Source organism: Cupressus sempervirens, chromosome 4, assembly GCF_028749045.1.
Source record: "Cupressus sempervirens isolate cs-2001-9-10 chromosome 4, ASM2874904v1, whole genome shotgun sequence".
In the NCBI taxonomy this organism is placed as follows: Eukaryota; Viridiplantae; Streptophyta; class Pinopsida; order Cupressales; family Cupressaceae; genus Cupressus; species Cupressus sempervirens.
This window is the reverse complement of record NC_143121.1, coordinates 187,265,743-187,292,846: the sequence shown is the minus strand read 5'-3', so window position 1 is coordinate 187,292,846 and position 27,104 is coordinate 187,265,743.

The window sequence follows — 27,104 nt, the reverse complement described above, 5'->3', positions numbered from 1 at the left end:
AATCCCTGCCTCTTTGCAATTATCGTACTCATCAAATTAGATTCACAATGTACTAAAAACTCTTCATACTGAAATAAATGGTTAGTCACCAAATCTGAAAAACTATTTAGAACATGTTGATCCAAAATTCGTTGATCACAATCCTTGTCTTCATCTAACAAACTATTGGAGGGAAAATTGAACTTTATAAACTTACCATCAGGCTAATCATTACAAGACTTGTCAGTAAAAAAAGGAAACTCAGAATCAACAATATTATTTTCACAATTTTCCTCTTCATCACTCGAAGGATCAAAACTTGTTGTAGTACAATCACCAAAAGGAGAAAACATTGAGATAGTAGCAAACTTCCCTTCAAACTTATCCCTTGCATTTATTAAGTCGTCATGTGCATATACACTTGAGGTATTGTTATATGCACCTCCAAAGTTTGATAAAGATTTTTTAGATTCTATATCTTTTCCCACATCAAACATTGGGGAAGTGACTTGACTAAATGAAGAAACACTATGAGGGAAAAAAAAAAAAACATCCTTATAAGTACTTACAAATTTCTCAAACTCATAAGCCAATAAGTCTGAAATCTCATCAGGGCTCAAGAAGAGTTCCTCACAAATCTTCTCCTAGTTGTGATTATTATCCAAATGACATGAAGAACTTACAATAGTAGAAACATTAGTATCAAAATTAGAAACATTAGAAACATTGTAACACTCATTCTCATCATAACAATCAATACCTCTACTGTTGTGACAAACCTCTTCAAACTCATATTCATTATCACAAGACTCATTTTCAATTTCATATCCATCTTCTTTATGCTAGTTACAACCCTCTGATTCACTAATAGCTAAATCCATCTCTTCACACTTGGAAGATAGATTATCACTATTTACAGATTTGTTACATTCATGATTACCTTGACTTTTAGCACATGTATTATCATCATTAGGAGACAAATTATGAACACTATCATTATCACTTTCCAACTCCCTAATGAATCTCTTAGCTTGTAAAAGCTCTTGTAACCTTATAGGTGCTGGCCAATTAACTAAATCAAGTGCTATAATATTAAGGAAAACACTAGATAGGGAAGATTCCTCTGGTCTAGAATGCAAAGGCATCATATTGATTACTAATTTAAACTTCATATAAACTTGTTGAACATTTGGACCCTGAATACTTTCCATTTTCCCTTTGACAATATTGACAATCACATTGTGGATTTTCTTATTCAACATAACAATATTACTAGCCACAACTTTCAAACTATCAAAATATTATAGACTAACCTTAGACCTGATGTCTAAATCCATCTTAAAATAAAAATGTCACCTCTTTCTTTAGTGCTTAAATTTTTTGAATAGAGGTATTTCTTTTTAACATTAAACTTTCATGAAAAAGAAACTCATGAAAAGTAAAATACCTTCAGTGTTGACATAAACTTTTCTCTACTAATTTTGGCACAAATGTGAATTGATACTCTTTCACACCATGATGAAAAAATTGTAGAGCTGCCACCTCCTTGAAGAGGACCAATAAATCACAGCAGTGATTTACTTTGAATATTCAGATTTCTTTTAACTAGTAGAAGCAACAACATTGAACCTTAATCATGAAACAATTATTTTCCAAGAAACTAACAAGAGCTTCAAATATGCCAATACAACTGAAAGTCCTTCAACTTTTAAACATGAAATCAACTAGGATACACGGGTATAAAGATAGAGTTGCAACTCATAAACATGAGACATAAAACAAGATGTGTTACTTGACAAAATCTAAGCCAAACTTTCAATGGTAGGAAAAAGATAGATCATCAAACCACTCTTATAGATTCACAATCTTGAAGATAGAGAACAAACCATGTAGTTCATTCTTGACTCTGAACACTACAACACCTTGAAAACATTTCCCGGCTGAATTAACTGGTGATAGAATCAGTACTAAGAATACAATATTTGTTCAACCTTCAAAGCTATTGTTTCCTTGGTTAAAACATTACTAGGAGGAATGAAACTTCAACATGACCTTGTTGCTGATAACAAACTTTACACATGCCTTTCTTGTAATTGTATTGAATCACCTTCAGATTGCAATGCTCCCTAATAGAGTTGCCATTTTGTTGGAGTTCTTTCTTGTAAAGAAAATATCAGGTGGATTTAAACCTGATACTAGGAAACAAAGATAGGGACAAGCCTAAGGATGACCTAAATCCTATATTCAACAAGGCTAAGTCTCAGTTCTAGGCCAACATTAACAGAGTCATCAGGACTCACTTCACTTTAGGCTCTACTAAGCCATGGCAGGAAAACCTAAGGCTTTTATCTTATTAACTTGATATTCTTCTATAATTTGCTGACAAAAGTTTTGATTACAGTAGCTAATTACAACCAAAAAGTAATTGCAAATAAGCCCAGATCGACACTTCTAGTTCTTCAAAACATAAAAAGGGAAAATGATATTCAATTAAAGTTTGGATCTCAGCATAACCCAAGTATGCAACAATTGAGGATATGCAATCTCTAAGCTGATAAGTCCCTTATCCATTGGGCATCAACTAAACCTTCACATATAGATCAATACCTAAAGTATACTCATATATTGAGACATATGATCTATCTATTTGACTTGCAAACAGACATCAAAATTCATTAAAAACTCTCATACTTATTGTAATATCCTCTTGGTATAACCTACAACCCTGGCAATGTAAAAAAGCATTTAGATGGATCTTTGTTCCACTAGCAAATTTATCCAAACCTACAACCTTAAGGGACTGCAATTGAGTTCAAGCTCTTAGTTCTTAAACACAAAACATTGCATATAACAGAAGCAAGAGATGAGAATCAGAATGAAACTAAAAGAAATGAAGCTCTTGTATTAATTTCATGTAAACCAATACATCATCTGTATGTCAAAATTTAGAAAAGAACACCAGGAAATGATAGTATATCTAAAAATACCTCAAAAGAAATACAATGCTACTGTTCATAATAGAGGAATACTAAGGAAAATGTTATCACAACTCTAAAACTGGAGCCAACCTTGTGAGCTCACTAGTCATAAAAATTGGAACCTATACAAAGAGCAAAGAGGAAGAACATATAGAAGAGAACATATTTTAGGGATTGGAAGCTAAATTTGACATGTGTCCCACTGAAAATGTCTTCAATCTGAAGTTGTTGAAATTGATCTTCTTCATTTTCTTGTAACCAAAAATCATAAATGGTGCAAAATTATCTGATACATACCCCTTTAAAGTAATCAACAAAATATCCTATGGAGAAATATCAAGAATTCATCATAAACTATGCTGAAGTTTAAAATCCAAACTTGGTCTGTCACTTCTACTTTTGCCATGAAATTTAAATGTATTGTTGCCAAAAACATCATTTTGCAACCAACTACATTCAAAACCATTAGATCACCCTTAAAGTTGCTAATGAAGTCAAATCTGATGAAATTTTGGTTTATCTTATTGCAATTTCAACTACAACAACAAATCTGCATTTTTCACTGAGAAGCCCCCCAAAAACACAAATCCACCTATAGCTGCTTATGGTTAATAGCTGCACAAAATGTGACTGCAAAAATGGAAAGTTCATTCTTTGTTGATTCCAATGGTATTCTACATTGCATATTTTGGATAGAAATATTGACCTTGAGACCAATTTGAAAATCTAGCTCCTAGGCCATGAATAGCATTAAAATTGAAATTTTTAAAGTATATATAGTTGAAACTATATAAAAACTTAAATTCATTTTAAATGTTTCAACTTTGAAAATCATGCATTGCATATTCCATACTCCTGAGTTTTCAATTTTATTACTTTTTATATCCCTTTGCCACTTGTCAATTTTATATTGGCCATAGTACTTGGCGAACCCCATATTTATCTATACAACATTTGAAATTTATGAATTCATCATATTATCTCAAACTCAATACTTTCTCTTTCTGATTCCATGATGATCATATTATTTCTTAATACTTTAATTTTACTCTCAAGAATCCACCTCCCGACCTTATGACAAAGGCAAATTCGTAATATCTCATGGCTAAAACATTTTCTTTATGACCCTACAGCATGGACCCTGTCATATCATCTCAAGAATTTGGAATGAATTTTACGATATTATGAATTTTTCATAATATTGTAAATCTTTGAAAAACATCCCACAATTTCCTGACCAAGTCCTAGCATCGTAGCCCCTTACATTATGCTTCACGATCTCCTAAATGATCATAACATCGAAGCCTCCAAAATTTATGCCCCAATCCTATGACAATCGTAGCACTGGAGCCCTTTATTTTTCCATCTACAATTCTACAAAATTGTCGAACCATCGCACAACATTAAGGCTAGTCCCCCCGATCACATGATTGGTCAAAAATTTGTTGACCCTATGGCAGGCTATGGGTAGGCCCTGTACATGTGCCTCATGTCATAAAAGGTGTGTGCCTTTATACACCTTGTCATCAATGTGCTTGCATATTAATATAACAAAAATACTCTCCACAATATCAATTTGGGATATATCTTCCACCCCTTTGTAACACATGAAAAGATAAACATTTGTAACACATGAACACACAGATTTGGTGACCCAGAAACCTTCCAATTAGAAACTAAAACTAGGGTGGGGATGATACCCACAAAACTTCAATACTATAGTATAAATTTGGCCAGTTAAGGCTTACAATGATCACTTCCGATGATCTGCCCTGTTAGGAGCAAGTAGGATTGCTAGATCCACCTTGTTAAAGGATTTGCAAACATACAATGAAGTATGCACTCTGTTAGGAGATTTACAAAAGACTGTTAAGTCTACCTTGTTAAAGGATTTAAAAACTGATTCACCTGTTAGGATGAAACAGAAGATCTGGTTGCTGATAAGATCCTTTGTGCTCTAATCACCTGATGTGATGGATATAGCTTTTCTGTACCAATGTTGACCTTGTTGTATTCCTATTTTCTGCTGGTAATTTGCTTTCCCTTCAAAATATTGCAACACATCATGACCAACGACGACTATTTCAGCATCTCATTGTTTCAAATGATATATACCATTCCAATATTTACACTAGCAAGGTCGGCCAAACACAAGTGAACAAACATTACTGAGTTGGCCAGGTGGTAGAAAACTTGAGTTCCAAAAACTGACTCGGTGACCTTCTGATACTTGACATCCACTTCAATACTCTACATTGTCATGCACTCAGTAAGAGTAGAGGCACGGTCCATACTAATCATTCTGAGTAGCTCAGAACTCGGTAACCATTGGTGACTCGATGAATGTTGTGTCACTCGGTAGAAACTAAATCCATTGATAACCTTCTTTACTTGGTAAATATTGATTCCCTTGTTTACTCGATAAACACTAATTCCTTCTTTTACCCTGTTTACTCGGTAAACATTGATTCCTTCATTTACCTTGTTTACTCGGTAAACACTGATTCCTTCATTTACCTTGTTTACTCGGTAAACACTGATTTCTTCATTTACCTTGTTTACTCAGTAAGCACTGAGATCTTTGATGACTCGGTAAGCACTATCTACTTGGTAAACACTACGAAGCTTGGTAATCACTAACTGCTTGGAGAACACTATTCTACTTGGTAACTACTGTGAACTCGATAAATACTATTGAACTTCCCATATGCTTGATTTTCAAAGGAATGCTCGATATCAACTGTTTGTCTGTGGAGTTTATAAGGTAACCGCTAAGTGCTCGAAGTGAACTGTAGATTAGGTGAGTAGCTCGGTAAACATTCAGAATTGAATAAGTGTTGTGACTAATGACAAATATATCATAATTCCAACAATCTCCCCCTTTGGCATTAGTGACAAAAACACTTATGAGCCAAAACTTATATACAATATCTGACATATTGACAACTGATTCCGCTGAATATACATGGCTTCCTTACATATGACTCCCCCATACAATATACACAAGGTATTTACATGAGTTATATGACTTTTATTTACAGTATCTCTTTGTCCCTTTTGTACATTTATCTCACCAATAACTCTATCTGAGTATCTCTTTCTCCCCCTTTTTGACAATAATGCCAAAAAAATAATAAAAGAATGTATTTACATAGAAACACCAAAATGTGAGATAACTTTGAATGTACTTGAAGAATGAGTTGTAGAGTCTTATCCCAATTCTCTTGCAGGATTTTACATGTGGATAGAGCAATTTGAACTTCTGCAGAGAGTTCAATCACATGGTCTGCAATGGAGAAATTGTTGTCATGGATCAATGTTTTTGAGTGGGCAATGTGATTTTGCATTGTGTCCATGATGGGAAGGATCATATTTTGAATATCTAACAATGTAGATCTGATCCTTGACTCTTCTCTCAGCAATTCTGCTTGTTTTTCTGACAAAAATTTTATCTTGAGGTGATGAGATGAGGTTGAATTGGGGTCAAGCTTCAGATTTTGTGCGCTTGCCTTCAAATCCTCATCTATCTTATTTAATTGCTCTCTTATCTCCTTAGTATATCGGTAACATCACAAAGCTTAGCAAAAAGAGATGTTACATTATTAAAAGAATTTTCAATATAATCGGTTTCATTGCTATGTGCTGAGCAATGTGCTCAAGCACCTTATTATCAAAAAAAATTTCTGCCTTCTCCATCAACTTTTCTTGACTGGAGGTATCCTCATTGAATTTATTGACTGCCTCTTCTAACTGGATCAAAATGTGTTTAGTAGAATCTACATCAACACCTATAGCCTTTGTAATTATATTTCAGGCATTCTTAATTATTTTATATTCCTTTTCCCTTTCAGAACTTAGCTGCTTCTGCCTAGCCTTCATCTCAATTAGTTGACTAGCATACCTCATTTCTTCAATGGTAGCATTTTCATAGTCAATTTTTGGAATTACTATCTCAGTGTCTAGGTCAATGTTTTTAGGAATTTCCTTTCTAGTGATCATAAGTCTTCATGGTTGCTTTTGTTTGACTTCTGTGATGACTAGTTTGACCTTGGGAATAGACACAATGGTAGAGATGGAAGGACTAGTAGTGAAAATCGAGATACTTGAGGGTGGAGTGACAATAGGAGTATATGCCAGGTCAAAAATTGAAGTAATTGCCACAAATGGTGATACACTCGGTGATGTAGTATCTGAACTAACTGGGTTTGAAGTAGATACAGATATTGCTGACAAAATTGTACAACAAATTAGAATTGACAAAATTGCAAAACTTACTGTTATTCTGGTTGGTGATGATGGAGCTGAGAAGGCTTGCTTGGTAACTGAAGAAAAAGGAATACATCTCGGTAGATGAAGTGGTAGATACTTCCATTGATGATACTTGGAGCTGAGATGTGGCAGGTCCTGATGATATATCTGATGTAGATGTGAACAAACCTGCTGAAGCTGACTCCAACCTTGATGGTGCAATAGTTTTAGGTGGAGAGTGAGGAAGTGATTCAATAACTGCTACTACAATTTTCACCGGATTGTCTTCCTCCTTATCTGCCTCTTCAACTTCTTCTTCCTTTTCTTCTTCCTCTTTATCTTCCATCAGTGCATGCAGCTCTCCTAGTGAGACTGTGACAGATGGAGTGTTATCAAGCTCGTCATCATTGCTGCTATCATCATCTTTGATTTTGACTAGATCTTCACTGGGCTTATGTAGATGATAGATATTTTTCCACATGTTTTTAGCATCATTTACAACATGTTCAATGTCTTTGATCAAAATCAAACAAGTGTGGAATCTGATCATCATTTTACCTTCATGGTTTTTCATTTCAGTTTTTACTTCTACTCCAGTGAGACTTGGTCGAAGATTCATCAGAGATTATCATAAATATCTTTTACCGTTTGGGTGGTTGACTCCCATCTCGGTTGCAATCTCTCCAGTAGTTCTTTTGAGATTTGAGGAGCAATCTGGTATGGGGAGTATTTCCATTTACCCATTTTGCTGAGTACTAGTTCCTCAATCTACATTTTCTCAGCATCAGTTCTAGTTTCAAATTTCAATGCCTTGAAATTTGTGATGCCAACTCCTTCCTCCAATTATTTGAGCCTTTGCTCGAATGTGGGTGCAGGCCTAACTAGTATAGGTTCCTTCTTACCTTTCCTGGTTCTTCTGATGAATACTGCAGTAGGCTTCTTTTTAGGTTTGGTAATGATTACCTTACCTTTCTTCCTTGGCTATTCTTCTGTAGATTCTTTTTCTCCTTCTTCTTCACCTTCTTCTTCTTCTCCTCCTTCTTCTTCTTCACCTTCTTCATCTTCACCTTTTCCCTTGGTGAGCATAAGAGGACTGGTAGAGATTTTCAATTTGGCTATTTTCCTCTTGCCCTTGCTTATGGCCTGTGGTAGCTTGATTTCAAGCTCAATTTTGGCCTTAGCTTCTTCATAGGTTCCAAATTTTTTTTGCCTTGGGTCTACTGGCTCATTTACCAATGCCTCTATCATGTCTCTAGCTTCATCAATATTTACCTCATAAGGAAGAGATTTTACCCATGCAACTCGGGGTCTGACTACCTGGATGTACACCTTGTCACAGTCAACCATGAAACATATAGCATCTCTGTAATCCTCAACAAGCTTAGGAGGAATCCTGAACCTGTTATTCATCCTCTCCTTGAAGTCTTCAAAACAATTGTCCATAATACTATCAAAATTTTTGCCCATTTCTGCTACAAATTTGTTTATTTGATACAAAACTGGAATGTCTTTCCTCCATACTACTGTACCTTTTGAAGGGAAAAACTTTTGTACATAGAAAAATAAACAAATTAACAAAGAACCAAATTTACAGGAGTTGCTTTTAGAGGTCCTTATACTGTCCATGTTTTTATTAAGTTGTTTGAGTAGCACATCTGCTAGGTCAAACCCCATGTTTTTCTTGACAACCTTATAAGCTAAATCTACGGCCTCACAGGGCACACTATTCAATCTGCTGGAACTATACATCTTATATGCAATCAAATAAACTTTGAACCTTAACTCTGTATCGGATACATTGTTAGGTTTCAATCCTCTGCCATCCCATTCGGCTAGGGTTAACCTCTGAAGTTCATCCTGACTTAGGGTTTTAGTTGTTTTTTATTTGCTTAACATTGGCAAACCTGTGATCTTATGAATCATCTTCTTTGTTATCAGGACGGGTTGCTCTAACCACAATTGTCCATTATGCACACGGCTTAAAATGTATCTTATCCATTTCATTTGAAAGTTCCTTGGCAGATGTGAGATATGGGTCAAACCTTTGGTTTCTAGATGTTTGTGCTCAAGTTTTAGGGTTCCATCCACACACAACTCGTCTAGGGCATTATCCATATCTAGTGTCCCTATTTCTTGAACAGTTCATTTGAAATGAGTACGAATGTCGTTTGTAAGTAGTACCTTTGGTGGAATCTTTGATTGGGCTCCATGTGGGTTGAGCGATTCGGCTATGGCGGGAATGAGTTTGAAGTTGGGTGAAGCTGGGTGCTTTCCATTCTGCTCCGTTCACAAGCATTTCAGAATCTCTCTTTTCCTTGCTGTTGCTGGTGCTTGCAGATGCCATTGCTGCTCGGTGAGTGAATGATTTCGTTGAACAAATTCTTCTCTAGAAAATCACTTCAAATCGCTTGAACTCACTTTCGCACTCTTGGAAACTTCTTCGCTCTGTATATTCTAAAATCGCGGTGAAGAATGAGATCAAATTTTGCCCTTTTTGATGAAAAAACTACCATTAATGCTCAGGTATGAAGGTAGCTGAGATGACCTAGGGTTTTTCAGATAGTCACAGACTTACTCGGTAATCCTTGCAACTTGGTAAAAAAAAAAAATCTTTTTGCATTACCGACCTAGCTCGGTTAAGTCTGAAACTAACCTCGCTTGGTAAAAGCATCATAGTGAACTATGTATCTGAAATACTGATTTGTCATTTGCACTTTTACATTATGGAACTGCTTAGATTATTGTTTGAAGATGCAGTCCCTGGTCCTTCTTGATGGTTCTAATTAGAAAAGGTGGAGTCACCCATTTCTTGAGTGATATTACCATCATTTGAACTTTCTGGCTTGGTAGACTTAGGAATCCATTGTTGTCTCATCTGTTTTCAAATGTTGTCAGCTCTAGTTTTCTTTTCATCTTCAACTCTTCCTATGTTCATGCAATTCTTGGATATATGACCAAGTTTGGTACATGTATAACATCTTATAATAGTATCTTTCTTTCTTAGGTGATGCCTTGCACAATTTATTCCAATGTGTCCATATTCTCCACAATAGTGACATCTGCACCAAGTATTGTAATCCCAACCAAATAATGCTTTTATAACCTGTTCTGCTGGATTGAATTCTTTGGATCTACATTTAGATGCCTTGTGACCTTGTTTCTTGCATTTGTGACATTTGCCCTCAAATTTTGGTTTCACTTTGCATTCATTGGCTTTGTGACCATGCTGATTGCAATTGTAGCATTTGCCATTGAATTTACCTTTACCATTACTCCAACATCTATTAGATGTATGACCTAACTTACCACAGTGAGTGCAAGTAGGTTTTTTATTATTTTGGGTACCCTGTTTGGAAGATTCACCTTTTTCATTGTATCCTAGGCCTTCTTTACCTTTTTGTCTATGAAGATTCTGCTCATTTTGCTGATTCAATTGATCCATATCTGCTTGAGATTTTATCATCCTTTCACTGACTTGTTTTTCAACATTTAAGTCATTTTCTAAACTTTCATTGATTTGTCTTTCAGAACTTAGATCACTTTGTAAGCTTGCATTGATTTGTCTTTCAGTGATTAAATCATTTCTCAAACTTTCATTCTTAGATCTTAGATTCATAATTTCTTCATTTGCATCAGATAGTTGACCTACAAGATTTTCATGCTGAAGAGATAGATTATTTCTTACCTCTAAGTCTTCATTTGCCTTGTTTCTCTGTTCCAAAACTTCGCATAGCCTAATAGATTGGATTTCTTGTTCTCTTCTGAGCTTTCTTACTTCTTCCTATAGAGAACCATTCTTTGCTAGGAGTTCCTTGATTGCTTCATTAGCTTCATTTGAACTGCTTGATGGTAAAAGGTCTTCAATCCTTTCTTCAATATACTGATGATCATTCATTTCCCTTGCAAGTTTCTTTCTTCTTTTTCGAGATTGGGAAAGATGCTCCTTTGCTTCTTTGAGTTGAGCCATGGCCATTTCTAGATCTAGTTTTACATTCTCAATAGATTTGTCAAGTCTGAATATCTCCATTGTCCTTGATCTTTGCTCAAGTTGTTAAACTTTATCCTGAGAACCACAAAGCTCTGATACCAATTGTTGGAAATATTCAAGACTAACAAGGTTACTGAGAGGGGAGGGGTGAATCAGTAACTCTAAAACTTTAATTCAATTCTACATAATAACATACTTATCATTCATCTACTATATGCATGAAAAGATAAACATTTGTAACACATGAACACACAGATTTGGTGACCCAGAAACCTTTCAATTAGAAAGTAAAACTGGGGTGGGGATGATACCCACAAAACTTCAATACTACAGTATAAAGTTGGCCAGTTAAGGCTTACAATGATCTCTTCTGATGATCTGCCCTGTTAGGAGCAAGTAGGATTGCTAGATCCACCTTGTTAAAGGATTTGCAAACATACAATGAAGTATGCACTCTGTTAGGAGATTTACAAAAGACTGTTAAGTCTACCCTATTAAAGGATTTACAAATTGATTCACCTATTAGGATGAAGCAGTAGATCTAGTTGCAACTAATTGGTGATAAGATCCTTTGTGCTCTGATCACTTGATGTGATGGATATAGCTTTTCTGTACCAATGTTGACCTTGTTGTATTCCTCTGTTCTGCTGGTAATTCACTTTCCCTTTTTCAAAATATTGCAACACATCACGACCAACAATGACTATTTCAGCATCTCATTGTTTCAAATGATATATACCATTCCAATATTTACACTGGCAAGGTCGACCAAACACAAGTGAACAAAAATTATTGAGTCGGCTAGGTGGTAGAAAACTTGGGTTCCACAAATTGACTCGGTGACCTTCTGATACTCGACATCCACTTCAATACTCTGCATCATCATGCACTCGATAAGAGTAGAGGCACGGTCCATACTAATCATTCTGAGTAGCTCAGAACTTGGTAACCATTGGTGACTCGGTGAATGTTGTGTCACTCGGTAGAAATTGAATCCATTGATAACCTTCTTTACTTGGTAAATATTGATTCCCTTGTTTACTTGATAAACACTAATTCCCTCTTTTACCTTGTTTACTTGGTAAATATTGATTCCTTCATTCACCTTGTTTACTCGGTAAACATTGATTCCTTCATTCACCTTGTTTACTCGGTAAACACTGATTCCTTCATTTACCTTGTTTACTCGGTAAGCATTGAGATCTTTGATGACTCGGTGAGCACTATCTGCTTGGTAAACATTGCGAAGCTTGGTAATCACTAACTACTTGGAGAACACTATTTCACTCGATAACTACTGTGAACTCAGTAAATACTGCTGAACTTCCCATATGCTCAGTTTCCAAAGGAATGCTCAGTATCAACTGTTTATCTGTGGAATTTATAAGGTAACCACTGAGTGCTCAGTGTGAACTGTAGATTAGGTGAGTAGCTCGGTAAACATTCAGAATCGAATAAGTGTTGTGACTAATGACAAATATATCATAATTCCAACAAATATCATGAAGAAAAACATTTCTTCTTGCGTAGGAAGCCCATGCACCTTCTCCACACTATGGACTCTAGCTGGCTTCATCCCTAGATGTCATGGATCACTCAAAACGTGGGTTGCTACTCCTTTTGGCATCCCCTGCTACCACTTGGAATATGGATGGCTCTTAGATGTTGCTCCTATCGTTCTCCTATTGCCTTGCATGTGTAGCTATGGTGATCTTCCCTTCCCTTTTATGTGGGCTGCAGCTATGGTCCAGCCTCCACTTAAAATGTGGTCCTTTTGCCCCTTTTCTCACTTCAAACCCCAAATCAGTGATTCTCAAGTTTAAGAGCAATATATAGTTCTCATATGTAGGGGAAAACACAAATGTTGAACTTAGTGCCATAGTTCATCACATAAACCTCTAACTCTACACAAATGCCAATATTTTAGAATGAATTTATCTTTGAAACTAGATAGTCGAAGATTGTTTCAATCACTTCTGTAGGCAACATTGGCAAAGCTATTACTGTCAAGACTTTGAGCAACTAATGAGATTAGTCAAGCCCCAAAGTGGGTCTGGCTAAAAAAAATTCATTTTTGAACAACTAATGTTGCAAATTGATCCATTGATATCCCCTAAGTGGCTGAATTCAAAATCGAGCATTGAATGATCATTAAAAACTCATTTACCTTGTTCTTTGCAAACTATGATTTTTTGATAATAGGGCTTGTCGGCTGGCTTTAAAAACTGACTTAAACACCTAGTCAAGCTCTAAAACTCTTGATATCTTGCCTCTCTAACATATTCAATAAGCCTGCCAAATCTCGTCACATGACGACATCAGGGTCAAAAGATATCGACATCCAAAGTTGCTTACTTAAAATCACCTACAAATAAACATGTCAGAAAACCATAAAGTGTGTTTAGGTTTGGCTTTGCAAACTGGGAAATTGAGCACTTGAGGTTTCGTAAAATGGGGCATTGGTAGACACTGACATAGAGAGTATGAATCTCCAATTTGAGCTCATGACAAATAATTGGAAAAATTTGGTGAAGGTCTAAAGTTGGTTACCTGGATTTGTAGGACTGGAAACATTAGTAGAAAAGTATTTTTCGCAAATGGAATGACCCTAGGAATGTGTGTACACGGATTCATCAAGACTTGAAACTCAGCATACTTGTAGTATTTTTGGAGTAGAATGCAGGGTAACAAACCATTCGATCTAGGCAATTACAGACTTAAAGTTATGACATCTCGAATAGGGCCACAGATAAATCTACATTTTTGATTACCAGTGAAACTCTATAAATTGCAAAAGGAATCACATTTGAAAATTGATCAAACAGATTCGTCATAAGCTCAAATCGAGAACGTAGCAAGTCTCTGACCCCTAGAATATGATGCAAAAGGAATTTTCTTATTTGGGTCAACTATGTCAAAGTTATAATGGGTCAAACAGGGCTTCCTAGAATTATGCACAATTTGTAGATTTACAATAGAGGTAACTGACCAACTTTGAGACATTCAAAACCTAGTCAAAATATGTCAAAATGACTTGAAACTTGAAATATAGGTTCTTTGATATACATATTAAACATCCCTAGAGTGGCGAGTCATGAATCATTTCTGGGTAAAAGATATTCAAACGCAAACATGCCCTCCTATCACTATTTGACACTAGGGAAGAATTGTTAAAAATGACACTAGCTCAAAACATGACTTTGCAAAATGGTCCGAAATGTCAATTTATCATTACAAAATACATGGATTGGCTGAATGAAGGGTGTTAGATATATAAAACACCTTATAGGCCTTAAAACGATAGTTGGTCACATATGCACGAAAAGCCTTCATAGGGGTCAAAGTGACTCAAAATTTGGAATGGACACTCAAAACGGGAATGCAATTTTGAGCACTAACTCAATTTCATACATTTGTAAATTTATTTGAAACTAATCGTATCCTAACTTATAATTGAAATACAATTAATTTCATTTTTGAAGACCACCACTATTATAACCTACTTATTTGAACATCACAATTTTGTGTACTAAAATATGTAAATTTCAAAGGAGAATATGATGAGATTGTTTGAGTAGCTAGTGAATAATACCCAATGAGATTCATAAAAAAATCCTATTTAAAATATTATATTTAAGAAATATATCCAACCAACTTAGAGCTCCATCTATTTATTCTTTTATTGTTCCTTTGATGTGTGTGAATACTGCAAAGAAATGAAATTAATCTTACTTATCACATGAAGCGTAAGAAAATATTCCATAAATAATTTTTAAGGAAATGGGAAAAATCTAAATTAACTCTGAATTCATATAGCATTGAATTAGATTGTTCTCACTTGAGTACAAAACATGTGAACACTAATCCACTACCTTCATCTCTAAGATATAACATTTATCCAACAATAATCTACTAAATTCAAGTTTACCACAGAGAATAGAACCAATGAAATTATCATAGTATTTATTAAATTTTAATTTGTTTAAAATAAAAAAAAATTATTAGATTAAATATGATTAGTTTACAATTCATTATAACCAAGTTTTTCAAGTTCTATTAAATTTTTATAAAATATTATAAGGATATAATAGTTGAATAACAAGTATGTTACAACTTTGTCAACTATTAATGAATCCTACACCTAACTACATTTCTCACTACATATATACTATATTAAATTTACATATAATCTACTCAAATTTCACTACAATATAACCCACACATGTAAATACTACATCTATATTTATATTAAATTATTATTAACTCAGTTTGGTTCTTTCACTAATGTGAACATATAGGCTAGCTCTTGAAAATATGACCTAATTTTGTGAAATAGACATCATATGACTACTTGATAATGTCATTCCCATGGGACACAATTAAAAATGTAGACATAATTAAAACAAGATAATGTCATTCACATGGGACACAACGTACTGAGCTAAGTCCAGTCTACCATCTTAATAAGATCAAACTAAAGCCAACAACCTGCGACATCACTTCCTAACGCTCTGCAATAGTGAAAATTTAAATTTATTAAAATAGTTAAAATAAATACAAAAACATCAATCATTTCATTTTTCATTCGCCCATGTGAATGGCGTACCTAATGCCCATCTGGAGGCAGCTGGGGGGTGGGTTGGCGGCCTTCCATGGGACCACAAATGATAGGCACCGGCTACGGTGCAACACATTTGCACCGAGCCGCTGCCCTTTTGCCTAATAAGGAGTGTATAAGTTATCCAATTTTAAACAAAATTTGGCACATTCCTTTCAAATTTGGTTTGATCCTACCTCCAAACATTTCTAAGTACTGGTCGTATTCTTTATTTTACCCATCCACGTAGTTTGATTGAGAATGCACTACAAAACTAAACCTATTTATACTTTGTGGGATGAAATTAACCACGCTCTTAAAAAAACATGTTCAAATGTGGCCATATCATCTCCCTCCAACTTGCCAATATGTTCTAATTGTAATTGAAAACAATTCAAATTTTATTCTAGGGTATTGTATAAGAGAGAAAGCCTTAATTCAATTTAACATCATTAATGAATTAGCTACACAACATCATGTAGAAATTTATAAATAATTAGAGAGCACTATATCACCATGACACATTCATATATGTATTTAGGCATGCATTCATACGCATGTATCTATGTATGTATTAGCTAATTAGGTATATCATTGGGTTGCCTCTAGTCTTCAATCTTGGTTCACAATTATTGAATCAATCTATTTAAAGGCTTCATTGAAGCTTACACAACTCTTAGTTAGAAAGTATGACAAATGTGTTTGTAAAGTCTGCTAGTTCTTCTTTAGAAATGCAATTACTTAAAGTAAGGTGGACTAGTTTTCACATTACGAGACTTGATGTTTGAAAAAGGTTCTTCATATCTGTTGCATGGGGGAGAATTTATTCGTTTGATTGGTTGCAAAAAAGCAAGAATTAATACATACAATCATTGCTTGCATTGATTGCATTGTCCGTGCCCGTTCTGTAGCATGCTCGTACTCCGTGCGCTCTGTCCCTCTTTTCTTTCGTGCATTTAACAATATTAACGTGCTCTGATTTATGAATATATGTGCGTGCAGTGGAAACATTATAATTTATCTGGTAAATGGAAGCTTGGAAGCTAATACAAATTGTCCATCTCTTAGTTTTCTTTTAAGATTTATTTTCATGTTTAAAATTATAAATAATATTTTTTAATTTGAATATTTAAAAAAAAAATCTTAAATAACTTTAAAATAAAGAATATTAAAATAATTTTTAAAGAATTATGAAATATTGGAAACTTCATTAAATTAGAAAAAATTTATATCTATAATAATATTTTGAATTATAATTTAATCAAAATCTTGTATTAATTTGATTTATTATTCATTTATTATTTTTATTACAATTATATAGATTGATTTAAATTATTAAAAATTATATTATATAAATAATAAATTAATATATAGCAACTATATTATTTATTTCATTCAATATTCTAATATTATTAATTTCTTTATATAGATTTTTTTAAAAATGCATATATATATATATATATAGCTTGAATTTTATGATGATGTTGATATTGGAAATTTTAATAGTCCCTTTATTTAATAATGAGAAATAGCATTAAACACTTTTTCGCCAAAAAAAAAGAAGAAATAATATTAAAAATAAAATAATAATATCATTTATAATGAAAATTTATTATCTCCTTTATGTTTCTTATTTCTTCTTAATAAAATTTTACCCTTTTTTAATTTTATAATCTTTACCTTATACGAATGTGTATCTACAAAGGATATAGATTATCATTGATTTAATTTTTATTATGAGATATAAGAATTATTTAAATATTTAGCATAAACACATTTTATAATGTCCCAAGTCTATATATCCAAGACTAGCTCACAATTCCCTATTCATGTTGTGTTGTAACTCTTTGCCTATCATTTAATACTTATTATAAATAATAATAATAATTATTATTATTAAATATATATATATATATATATATATATAGAGAGAGAGAGAGAGAGAGAGAGAGAGAGAGAGAGAGAGAGAGAGAGATGTAAGTTTGTTTTATATTACATTCACTCTCCAATTTTTTTTCCAGCAAAGTTAATCTTCCATTGTCAAATAGAATTTATAGCATTATAGCATTATAAGTAATATTAGTTTGTAAACTTAGATTTAAAAAATATATTAATTATTTTTAATATTATAAAGAAATAAAATAATAAAGCTAACTTATATCAACCTATAATTTTATTGTGACTATGCATCCATCTAAATCTTATAAAAGAAAATTGTTTTGAAATAAATTAAAGTTTTAAGTGGTTGGGTGCAAATATGTTGCACATCGTCTATAGTGCAACATATTTGCACTCAATCATTGCTCATCTCTATGCCCGTGTCCAGATTGTATTGTCCTTCGCTGAGGGGGGAAAAAATAAGTTTCTATTCCATGCAAGATAATTTTGTTCATTTCAAATTATAATGGTCAATAACTCATCAAAGTGATTACTTTATTCTTTTCAAATGCTTTTTATATATTTTAATAACACTATTACTTAATTCTTTTTAAAACTAAACCTTCTTTTATATATTATATGTTAGGGTTTAGTTTAATTCTAAAATGATATATAATATTTTTTTATGTGAATATTTAAAATGATATGTACGAAGACATTTTCTTTTAATCTTAAATAATTATAATATAAATAATATTAAAATAATCAATATATTAGGAAAAACATAGTTTTGAGATTATATACACTAAATTATAATTATAATTTGATGATAAATTTAAATTTTATTTATGCTTTTATATATTCAAATAATTATATTAGAGATATTTATTATAACAAGTAATACACCTAAAATTTAGAATAATAAATTTAAGAAATGATTTTTAATTGATTATTAAAAATCATGAAAGATTTCTAATACTTTTTATTTTGATATGCATAATAACACTTACAATTTAACTTATGAAATATGTAAACTTAAATTTATAAGAATATATTATTTTTTTAATAATATTATATAGTAAATCATTTAAATAAATTGTTGAAAAGTAAATAGAATATATTGTTACTTTATATTGAAAAAAAGCTATTATTTTTAATTATAATTTAAGCTAGCATTTCTATATTGTTTTGTAATAAATTTACTATAAATTTATTAAATGTTAAATACATAATATTATATAGTAATAAATTTAAGTAAATTAAGGAATTATTATTTTATAAATTATTTAAGATTAAATAAAATATATTTTTACTATCAAATCTAAATATTCAAAAAAAATTATTATATAATTTTTATGTAGATAATTTAAAATGATGTTTAAAATTTATTAATATCAATATTTGTATAGTTTTTTAATTTTTTAATTAAATAAAATAAATTTAAATTATTAAAAATAAATATTGAATTAATATAAATTAAAAATTATATCTATGTACAAATATTAAATATTATAAATTAATATTTATGTACAAAAGTAAATAGTGGCAAGTAAGGACACTATAGTGTTAGACTCCAATGCGAGTACGAGGCGATATTTGGGCAGAAAAAAATAGACATGACTTACCACGGTGCAACTTATTTGCAACGAGCCACTCCCCTAGTGCCAGCAGGGAACCATCAGTATTAATTTTAAATAATTTATTTAACAGTAAGTTCTTAGATTACTTAAATTTGTTACTATATAGTATTATAAAAATTAATTAATTCTTCAAAATTTAAGTTATAAATTAAATTTTGAGTATTATTATGCATTTCATATTATCTCTTTAAATAAAAAGTATTACAATTGAATCTTGGAGAATAAAGATATATCTGTATGAACGCAGCGATCGAACGCAACATTCTGAAATATTGCAAGTGAAAGTAGCGAATTTTAGCAGCGGGAGGAGCCAACATTTTTTAAGCAGGGTTTGTGGCGGGTTTCCTTGAAGATCTCTGTTTTTGGAGGTGTGGATATAGTTTGTGGAGGAGAACGCTCCTCCACTTTGTTTTGAGTTTTCTCACCTGCTCTCATTTATTTTCAATTATGTATTTACTTTTCCTATGGAAATAGGCTCTAATGGCCCCATTAAACTTGATAATGGTATGTTATCACCTCCATCTCATGCTTTGCCCTCGGCCTTTGATGCTTCTACCTTGCCCTTTGATTCTGTCTCCACACCTTTGATTGCTAAACCTAACCCTAACCCTTCGATCGTACCTCTGAAGAAGTCTTTTGCTGAAACAGTGGCACCCAACAATCATGTGGTCTCCATTGATGCTAGATTTGTGTAGGTGGTTGGAGGCAAGAGATTGTTCAATGAAGATAAGGACTTTCCCAACATCTTGACTGAATTTGTTGTCTCTCCCAATGACTCTATGCTTAAAGAAATTGCTATGGAGAAATCTTAGCTCTGTGACACTGCAATTTTTTTTGCTTGCGTAGACATTGAAAAATGCCCTCCTAGGAAGTTTCTTGATGATTGGTTTCATAATTTGTGGAACTTGAAATTAGGGCTTAAAATCTCTTTCTGTAGATAGGTCCAAAAAGGGCTTTCTATTATTTTCTTTGGTAGTCATGAGGCTCAGACTGAAGCCCTAAAGCGATAGTATTGGAATGTCGGTAAAACCTCCTTTAGGGCTTTGGCCTGGTCACCTGATGTGGTCTGTGAAGAAGTTTTGGCTTTTTCTTCACCTAGATGGATGATTATAAAGGAGGTTCCTCCTTTCTTATGGAAATTTCTTGCTCAATTGCTTGCACCATTTCGATACATTATCAGAATCGATGAAACCTCCAGGCTTGTGTCTAATCTGGATGCTAGGATTTTAGTCTCTCTAAAACTAGGAATTGATATCCCTCATAAACATACCTTGAAAATTCATGGAGAAACTATTACCTGCCCGATTGAAATCCTCGGGGGTCTTAATGCCTGTTACTTATGTAAAAAAGGACATATTCAAAAGAACTGCCTGTTGAGATAATGGGTGTTGCACACATTGCATAATATTGTTATTTTATTATTTTATTTTATTATGTAATGTTGTACCTAGATGGACGTGCAACATGTAAAGATTCTCATGGAATATTCTTGATGAGTTATATTGTAACATTGTGAAAATATTTCATGTAATTATTTAATATTGGGGAAAAGAATTAAATGCCCAATATTAAATGTGGCGTCAGTGGGTTAGGTAGCACATGGTTTTAGCACATGGTTTATGTAATACCACTTAGTGGATTTGTGGGACCTACTACTATATAAGCAGCCACAAGGGCAGTTGTTGTAGAGAGAGAGAGTGTGACAAGGAGAAGACAAAAGGCAAGAGTCGAGCGGGACAAGGCTTGACAGGTTAGTCAAGGGAGCATTTGTGAAGGTTGAAAGCATGGCATGGGATGTGTGGATTCATGCTTGTTCACATAGTTTGCTCGGTTGTGGCTATGGCCATGAAGGCTTCCATGGTTGTATGACAATGGTTATTTTGCTAAATAATACATGGTGATGGATGCTTTTGGAGGCTGGGTTTTTTCTCTCAATGAGGGTTTCCCAGGGTATATCTTGTGTCACATTTTGTGGGTATGTTGTCTATTCTCTTGCATGTGGATTTTAATTTCATGTTTATTTTAGATCTATTATGGGTTATGTGGAAATGGTTATATTCTTTATTGCCAAGTTTCCTTACAATTGGTATCAGAGCTATGGTTTTATTATTGTAACCCTAGATTGAATCCATGGGAATGCATGAGAGGATTAAAGAAAAGGGCAAGATATATGAATGATTTATTGCAGATCTGAGAGTTTTGGATTTGTTGTTATGATGGGATGTTAAAAGATTTGGGCATGTGAAATTGTTGGAGAAAAATATTTTTCGGATGTTTCATTTAAATGAGGGTTTTGGGGGGTAGCTTGCAGAAATGACCTCTTCGGTAAAAACAGACCTCACCATTGGATCGGGGTCAACATTTCCATAAAATTTGATATATAATATGCCCTAGTTTGGCCATGTTAAGAGGAAATGAAAGAGTTTTTTGGTTTCAACCCATGATGGCCATCAAATTTAATCCCGTTGGAATTTTCGTCACTGAAAAAATAAAAAATGAAAAATCGTACTAAAAATGGTAAAAAGACTATATTAGTAAAATGACCATAACTTTCTCTCAGAATATTAGATTTTAGAGTTCTTATAGGCGTTGGAAAGCTAATTCAGAGCACTACAAGATGGTGTAGGTTTGGTTCTATGATTTTGAAATTTTGTTAGGTTTTAAGAGCCTTAAAGTCAAATGTTGTTTATTTTGAGCACAGATTAGGGCATAACTTGGGCATACGGAGTCGAATTTTGGACTTCGAGTAGTCAACGGAAAGCTCTTGGAGAGATCTACACATTGGTTCAAATTTGGTGCAAGTTTGACATGATTTATTTGGTGATATATTGATCTGAACAGTTTATTAATATATTTTGACTATGGTAACATTGTGAGTTTATGGCATTGGAGATTTAAGATTTGATGTCATTGTATACTCAGTTCATATTTCAAATTGGTCTCATGATGATATGGTTATCAATGTTTGGTTTGGATATGCATGATGACTTGTTGGATCTACAAGTTGTGCAGTGTTGTAAGTGGTCTATACTTATAGGTTGCATTTATAGCTTGGTTATGGGTTGTCTTTGCCCATTGATCTTTCATTATTGATGCATATTTAGATTGGTGGCTTGGATTTGGATTGTATATGCCCTAAGTCACATGATTTTATCTTCATGTAGAAGGGATGAGATGTTGTTACCAAGTACAGTCATGGTGGAGGATTGTGGTTGACTATTTTATGCTGACAGTGTTGGTCTGACTTTTTCTGCAGTAAAAAATTTTTCAGTTAAACCATAGAAAAGTCAGATGTTCTATGTCTAAGTGAAGTATAAGGTTTTGGATAAACCATCTATAAGAAATATTCGCCATATAAGCCCTATATTCATCCCTATTCATAAATGGTCGGGCGCGAAATTTTCAAATTTCAAAAGAAGCGAATATGCTTTCGTATTCCTTTTCCTTTCTCCCAGGTTACCTTTCTTCCTATTTGTCCCAACCGTCAGATCCGATTAGATCTACCGCTGGCGTTACCTTGCTATTGAGAGTTGCATGCTCATTAAGTATAGCGAGATAGCGAGTGTTGAGTTTTCAAGCGGTGGGACCATGAAGTGAAGGTGCGGCGATCGGAGATTTGCTTATTAAATGCTTTATTGTGCAGGTACACTTTGCAATTCACCATAAAAAAGGGAAGGAGAAGGACCCACTAGAATATTTGACATCAGAGCCGGAATGTTGATCTTTCCGGAAGTTCTGCCACCTCGCTATCAGAAAATTCAGGCACTTCACCGTTAGCGAAGTAGCGAGGCCACGTGAAAATCTAAAAATGATGACATTGCGTCTTGCTTGTATCATAATTACACCAGGTGGCATGACCAGTCATAAATACCGTTGTCAGAATCAGTTTTAATCAACAGAAGTAATTACTGGGTACCCCTTGCATTTTCCGGCACGGAATCCTTTAAAGTGCCGAAGCTCACTACCTCGCTATCGAAAAATTGAGGTTCTTCACCGTTAGCGAGTTAGCGAGGCCCCGTAAAATGGCAAAAGATCGGCAAGATCTATGATGACGTGTAATGATAGATGACTGTGATAAATTTTGACATGTGCCAGCTATGTAGAGATCCGATTCTCATTAATACCTACCTGACTAAATGTACAAGAAATCTGGAACATCAGCTTGAAGTGAATCAACGGAGCTTGCTATCTCGTTATGAAGAGTTGCAAGGAAGATAATTACAGCGACATAGCGATATGGGCCCACCGCCTTCTTTCTTAAGAAGTCCTGTAGCGTATCTTCCGATCATTTCTTGATCCGATCAACGGTTGTCGCCGCCTCGTTATGGCAAGGTGCTTGTTCTTTATGCATAACGAAGTAGTGACATGCTGACACGTGTTCTCCGTCGTCAGTGGGTCTAAAGGTAAGCACCATCAAAAGAAAGAATTATGTACGTGGCAAGCTCTCATTGGGTAATATAACTGACATGGCAAGTATATATCCTAGTTGTTCTCTTTGTACCGCATGATCGTAGGATCTTTGAAGATCAACGACGCAGTTTTAAATAAAAAATGTAGTGCCACTCTCTGTATTAATTAGACAAGAAAGCTTCATCTGTGAGAAAAAACAGAGTATAATATAGAGAGATTGCATCAGTTTCATTTCACGCGAGAAAAGATTTGAAGCCATTCTTGTGCAGAAGCTATTACTGAAAGAAAAGCGTGCCAATGTTGATAAAAAATTGTCAAGTTATCTGTTCGCTGAAATTTTGCAGGAATACAGAGGAGAATTGAGACAGAATTCAAGTAAGTAAAACTGCCATCATCTTTGTGAGCTTTTAAGTTTTAAAAAGGATAGCCCAAGATGCCTCCTAAGAAGGGATTTACAGGAGCAGTAAACTACCTGGATAGAAATGTGCATGATGATTTGCTTGAGTTACTTCCTGAGTCCACTGTAGAAATGATGCAAGTTAAGAGGTTAACCTCACTCAATCCTAGGCTTAGGGTAGCTGATGGATTGTATGATAAGGGTAATTGGGTCCGGGATGCTCAAACTACTCAAACTGGTTTGAGTTTATTCAAGAAATGGTTTGCAGAGAGAAAGTTATATGCCCCTCATGCCAATATTTGGAATTTTGATCTTGGGAAGCTTGTTGTTCCTAGCGTGTTTATGGATTTTGACTTTTGGTCTGACTGTTGGTCTGACTTTTTTTGGAGTAAAAAAATTTTCAGTTAAACCATAGAAAATTCAGATGTTCTATGTCTAAGTGAAGTATAAGGTTTTGAATAAACCATCTATAAGAAATATTCGCCATATAAGCCCTATATTCATCCCTATTCATAAATGGTCGAGCGCAAAATTTTCAAATTTCAAAAGAAGCGAATATGCTTTCGTATTCCTTTTCCTTTCTCCTGGGTTACCTTTCTTCCTATTTGTCCCAACCGTCAGATCTGATTAGATCTACCACTGGCGTTACCTCTCTATTGAGAGTTGCATGCTCATTAAGTATAGCGAGATAGCGAGTGTTGAGTTTTCAAGCGGTGGGACCATGAAGTGAAGGTGCAGTGATCGGAGATTTGCTTATTAAATGCTTTATTGTGTAGGTACACTTTGCAATTTGCCATAAAAAAGGGAAGGAGAAGGACCCACTAGAATATCTGACATCAGAGCTGGAATGTTGATCTTTTCGAAAGTTCTGCCACCTCGCTATCGGAAAATTCAAGCACTTCACCGTTAGCGAAGTAGTGAGGCCACGTGAAAATCTAAAAATGATGACATTGCATCTTGCTTGTATCATAATTACACCAGGTGGCATGACCATTCATAAATACCGTTGTCAGAATCAGTTTTAATCAAGAGAAGTAATTATTGGGTACCCCTTGCATTTTCCGGCATGGAATCCTTTAAAGTGTCGAAGCTCGCTACCTCGCTATCGGAAAATTGAGGTGCTTCACCGTTAGCGAGTTAGTGAGGCCCCGTAAAATGGCAAAAGATCAGCAAGATCTATGATGACGTGTAATGACAGATGACTGTGATAAATTTTGACATGTGCCAGCTATGCAGAGATCCGATTCTCATTAATACCTACCTGACTAAATGTACAAGAAATCTGGAACATCAGCTTGAAGTGAATCAACGGAGCTCGCTATCTCGTTATGAAGAGTTGCAAGGAAGATAATTACAACGACATAGCGAGATGGGCCCACCACCTTCTTTCTTAAGAAGTCCTGTAGCGTATCTTCCGATCATTTCTTGATCCAATCAACGGTTGTTGCCGCCTCGTTATGGCAAGGTGCTTGTTCTTTATGCATAACGAAGTAGCGACATGCTGACACGTGTTATCCATCGTCAGTGGGTCTAAAGGTAAGCACCATCAAAAGAAAAAATTATGTACGTGGAAAGCTCTCATTGGGTAATATAACTGACATGGCAAGTATAACTCCTAGTTGTTCTCTTTGTACCGCATGATCGTAGGATCTTTGAAGATCAACGGCGCAGTTTTAAATAAAAAATGTAGTGCCACTCTTTGTATTAATTAGACAAGAAAGCTTCATCCGTGAGAAAAAACAGAGTATAATACAGAGAGATTGCATTAGTTTCATTTCACGCGAGAAAAGATTTGAAGCCATTCTTGTGCAGAAGCTATTACTGAAAGAAAAGCATGCCAAGGTTGATAAAAAATTGTCAAGTTATCTGTTTGCTGAAATTTTGCAGGAATACAGAGGAGAATTGAGACAGAATTCAAGTAAGTAAAACTGCCATCATCTTTGTGAGCTTTTAAGTTTTAAAAAGGATAGCCCAAGATGCCTCCTAAGAAGGGATTTACAGGAGCAGTAAACTACCTGGATAGAAATGTGCATGATGATTTGCTTGAGTTACTTCCTGAGTCCACTGTAGAAATGGTGCAAGTTAAGAGGTTAACCTCACTCAATCCTAGGCTTAGGGTAGCTGATGGATTGTATGATAAGGGTAATTGGGTCCAAGATGCTCAAACTGCTCAAACTGGTTTGATTTTATTCAAGAAATGGTTTGCAGAGAGAAATTTATATGTCCCTCATGCCAATATTTGGAATTTTGATCTTGGGAAGCTTATTATTCCCAGCGTGTTTATGGATTTTGACCTGCTTGAAGCCATAGCAAAAAACTATGACCAAGCCACTAAGGTAGTGAGGAGAATAGATGGTGAGGCTTTAGTTACCATCAGTCCCGAGGAGATTAGGAAGGTTTTCAGTCTGGGACCCCTCACCATGTATCATGTGCCCATTAATCTGATAGATTTAGAAAAAGAATATATATCCAAGAGGGATGTAGTTAGACAGGGTGCATTGAAAGCCCACATAGGCTGAATTGGAGGCCTCCCAACCATAACATCATCTTCTAAAGAGCCCTTCAAGAAATCATGTTTTAATGCCAGGGCAGTGGAGATATATAGGACCCTGTGCAGAGTCTTCAGAGACGGCGAAGAAGATTTTATTTCGGTGAGCTTCATGTATATGATCACCCAAATCTCTTCTTTTGGTGTGGAAATAATTTTTGATTTTGCATCTTACTTGGCAAATAAGATTCATCATGGATTGGTGGGGATTGCACAGGGTAAGGTGGAAAAGGTTTGGGGTCAGTATTCCTTACTGATGCATATGTTTCTTTTTAAAGGGGCCACTTATTTTGGTAAAGAAATGGTTTTAAATAGGGAACAAGAAGGGGAAGCACTACCAGTCCAATTATGGAGTGCAGACATGACCTGGGAAGCAGAAAATGCTAGCTTCGTTAGATTTGATAGGCACTTTGCCTCCAAACTAAGGTGCCTCTTATTGAG